Below are 4,670 nucleotides of genomic sequence, written 5' to 3' on the forward strand. Positions count from 1 at the left end.
CTTGGAATCTTTCTTCAGGTCCACTGGCCCTCCGTTCGTGCTGGCAGCTCATGGAGATCTTGCCTCCCTATGTAGATAACCTAGGACATATCCTGTTACTTGCTCCCTTTTCTTTCTACATTTATGCCTTTGTAAATCTCCCCTGCCTTCACTCAGAAAATATTTACTGTGTGCTTTATATGATAGATAGCCTCCAACAATTTCTGCTCTCTCTGTACGTCCGTGTTGCTCCTTCCAACCCAGAGACCTCTTTCCTTTCATCTTGACTGACTTGTGACTCGCTCTGACCAATAAAAGGTAATGGAAGGGATGCTGTGTAGATTCTGGGCCTACATCTTAAGAGGCTTGGTAGCTTCTGCTTTTGCTCTCTCTCTTGGAAGTTTCAACCAAGGAACTTGGGATGGACTCATGAATGATGAGAGACCAGAGAGGGAGGCTGCATGGAAGAGAATCGAGATGCCACAGCCAACAGGACTAAGGCTGCAGACATGTGAATAGACCAACCTGGACGTTCTGGCACGAGCCAAGTTCTCAGATGAATGCAGCCTCATCAGTGACAATGTAGAGGGAAGAAACGTGCTTGGCTGAGCCCAGTCAACCACAGAATTGGGAGAAATAATAAGTCATTGTTGTGTTAAGCCAGCTTGACTAAGCTGCACAGCTTGTGGCATCTTAGTTCCCTGACCAGGGATTGAATCTGGGTCCTCAGCAGTGAGAGCGTGGTATCCTAACCACTGGACCACCAGGGAACTCCCAAACTTTCTGTAAAGGATAGGATAGTGAATATTTTAGGTTTTGCAGGAAGGCTGTATAGTCTCTGTTGCAACTACTCAGCTCTGCCGCTGCAGAGTGAAAGCAGCTGTAGACAATATATAAATGAATGATTGTGGCTGTGTTCCCATTAAACTTTATTTACAGAAAGAGCTGGCAGGCTGGATTTGCCTGTGGATGATAATTTGCCAACCCCTGTGTTAAGCCGCTAAGTTTTGGGATAAATAACTAGAGAGGTAACTGAAACCGCCTACTCATATGCTCCTGGCACTGTGGCGAGCGTTGAGATACAATTGTCTATATGAAAAACTCATTCCTGCCTTCAGGGAGCTTGCAGCTTGTCCTAGCTCTATGAAAAAAGAGATTAGAGCCAATAACTCCTGTCTAAATAACCTCCAAGGCTCAAATGTCACTAGTAAGAATTCAGTGAAATGGATAGCTATTGAAGGAATGTGCTGGAGTTGGAGCTGGTGGCATAAGACAACCATTTAATTATGCTCATGGACTCTGTGGGTCAGGAATCAGACAGGATTGCTTACCTCTGACCCTTGGTGTCTGGGTCTCAGCTGGAAAGATTCAGTAGCTGGGGGTGATTTGTCATCTGGAGGCTAGAGCCATAGAGTCATCTTCACCCAAAGGTCTGGGGGTTGATGCTGGCTGTTGGCTGGGCTCTCAGCAGGGGTTGTCCCCTGTAGCATCTCCACACATGGCCTGAGCTTCCTCAGTCAGAGTGGCCCTAGGTGGTTCAGGGCTCAAAAGTGAGCATCCCAGCGGGCAAGGTGGACACCTTGGAAGTCATGCAGTGACCTCAGTGTGTTCTATTAGTTATGTCACTAAGGCCAGCCTAGATACAAAGGAAGGGATGGAGATACTGCCTCTCAATGGAAAGGGTGTCAGAGAATTTACAGACACGTTTTAAAACCACTGCAGTGTCTGATATTGGTATATGAAGAGGATTAAGTAATTCAGTTTTGCATAGTTTTGTGGGTTCTGAACATTTCTTGTCAAGGCAGATCTGAGTTCCTGTGGCTTTGGAGAAGAAATAACACTGGAACTCACGCTCACTGATGGTCATAGTCTTTACCGTGTAAGGCCTGTGCTTTTCTCATTTTTCACAGTAGCACAGTGCAGTGACTGAGAGCATGTACTGTAGAGTTACATAGTCCTAAACTATGGTCCCAGCTCTGCCATTTGCTTGCTGTCTGACCTTGGACCAATTTCTCAACATTTTTAAGTTTTAGTTGCCTCATTTAAAAATGCAGACAACAATATTATACTTCTAAGAATTGCTCTGCCATTCTAGGGAGACCGTTCATGTAACTAGCAACTGGTGGGTACCCAATCAATAGTATTAACTTAAAGCAGACTGTTTTGTGAATTTTGAGCATTTAGTTATAAGGATAAGGATAGTGGTAAAATTAATAGGGGAAAGAGCTAAAAGAAAAGCAAAAAAATCCACTTATTCTGAAAGCAGTTTTAATTTTGATAAATATACTTTCAAAATGGAAGAGATCTCTACGTCCCTTTATACACAGAGACATAAAATTATACACACACACACATACATAAACACACACACACACATGTATACCTGTGTGCACACAATTTTATGCAAATGGAATAATATTCAAATAATATTCATGGTATCATATAACCTTTTTAAAAAATATAAATCATTCAACTTAAACTAAAAAACAAAACGGTTCACCCATTTCTTCCACCCTCCCACCCCCTACCTCTGGCGACCACCAATCTGTTCTCTGTATCATGAGCTTGTTCTTTGTTATAATCTTTTAAAATCAACACTATGTCATGAATATCTTCTGAGAAAAGTGTGTAGCTCTCCACCACTATTTGAAAAGCCAACAGCAGTCCACTGTACAGACTTACTATAGTTTAACTTGTCCCCACTGATGGACATTTAGGTTGTTTGTTTGTAGCCTGTAAGGTGGCAGTTGTGCCCTGAAGATGGTAATAATGACGTCCTTAGAAAGTGAAATCTAAAAACTAGACTCAATAACAGCCTAGGGTGTTCAGTTGTGCCCTGCTCCCTTCAGCTGGACAACTCTGCCTTTAACCAGGAAGCAAGGATGCAGTATAAAGAAGCCCTCAGGTACCTTGATTCATCCAGAGGCTTTGTCATGAGCCCACTGAATTCATTCCACATTTCTGTCCAGTTCCAGCCTCTGTCTGATGTCCTGGGCTCCTGACTCCTTCCTCATTCTCTGTCTGGCGGTTCCCTTTCTTGTGATAATATTCCTTTAGTAAACACATGGCCCTCCTTGGTGTCAACTTGCATAGGCTCCTGGCTTTCAGCAACTCCAGATCCATCCAGCATGAGCTCACATGGCCAGTATTTCTATTAGGTTTGCCCAGCCTCAAAGAAAGGGAGCCACCAATAAGAAAACCATAAGCATTGTGGTAATGGTGGAATCATTCCATATCACTGAAGAAAATGTCCCAGACACTTTATGGCTAATAGCAGACTTTTCAGTGGACTTCTGGTCCAGTCTTTCTGCTATGAACAGCTACCAAAGGGAATGGCCCTTAACACGAATATAATGATAAAAGGCAAAAAGGTGATATATATATATTTTTTGATGAATTACTATTTTAATATGTAAAATATTAAGCACAAATGAAAAACTAAAACGTTATCCATCAAATACTTGTACCCAAAGTCTAGCAAAATATCATGAGAGATAGGTTCAGCTGAAGTAATCTCCACCTCAAGGATGGTGTTCAAAGGTATCACTCCGCTAGGCGAGTTGCTCCACACTCCTGACCCTTGATCCCTGATTGGGATCCCTGGCTCCAGACACCCAACACTGCTTCACCTTATTTTATTGTCTCTCAGAATGCCCTAGAATAGCTCTCTTTGCTTCCCCCAGAATCTCTGTTATCAGCCCCTCCTATTCTCGGGGTCTCTGACTCTTGGATTTTGTTTATTTATTCATTCATTCATTCATTCTGCACTGCGTGCAGCTTGCGGGATCTTAGTTCTCTGACCAGGGATTGAACCTGGGCCCTCGGCAGTGAGAGCGCCGAGTCCTAACCACTGGACCACCAGGGAATTCCCTGGATTCTATTTAAAGTTGCTATTATTATACTGTGTAGGCCCTTACTTAAAACTGTAGACTCTCAAATTCATATACTTTCTTTTTTTTTTTAGGCATATATATATTTTTTCACACACACACACTGTATTTTATTTTTACAAGAGATAAATAAACTGACACCGAGCATTGTAAATGGATGACCACAACAAAAGCAACAATGATTGCAATTACCGAACACGTAACACACTCATACTATGTCATAATATTGACATTCAGTCCAGGAATCCTCCACAAAAGGTGATATATTTTTAAAAGTATAAAAAAGATGTATAGCTGATTCACTTTGATATACAGCACAAACTAACACACCATTGTAAAGCAATTATACTCCAATAAAGATGTTAAAAAAAAAAGTATAAAAAAGAGCTATCGGAATTTGGAACAGGAGAAATGTGCCGGTCTCTGATTCATAACAAGGAGCTGCAGAAGTCTCAACTGTTGTGGGAAAATGTTTCTAAAAGGATATCTTCCCTATAAAAATTAGATGAAAATATATCTTAACAAGAGATAGGACTGGAATTTCTCCAAATTGTCTTCTACTAACTAGGTTGGTGATGCTGAATTCTCAGAGCTTATATCTGCTGTAAAATGGGACTGACAATATCTGGTTCATAGAGTATTCTTACGGTAATAAGGATTCCCTAAGATAATATCAAAGGGCTTTGTAAGAGATGGTCTTCTCACTACTGCTGTTATAAATATTCTTAAAAACCATAACCTCAAAGTAGCTTCCATTTTGTTTTGCACATTGCAGGTGTTCAGTATTTATTGAATTACTAT

The 4,670-nt window shown here is 41.3% G+C and overlaps 1 non-coding gene across 1 annotated transcript; it reads right to left on the reverse strand.

The window, feature by feature from the left end:
- Window positions 1-3,771: 3,771 nt before the first annotated feature.
- TRNAE-CUC lies at window positions 3,772-3,844 on the reverse strand. Its single transcript has one exon. It is a non-coding gene; the product is annotated as a tRNA-Glu (tRNA).
- Between the last annotated feature and the right edge of the window lie 826 nt (window positions 3,845-4,670).

This window comes from Phocoena sinus, chromosome 15 (genome assembly GCF_008692025.1).
Source record: "Phocoena sinus isolate mPhoSin1 chromosome 15, mPhoSin1.pri, whole genome shotgun sequence".
Taxonomy (NCBI): domain Eukaryota; kingdom Metazoa; phylum Chordata; class Mammalia; order Artiodactyla; family Phocoenidae; genus Phocoena; species Phocoena sinus.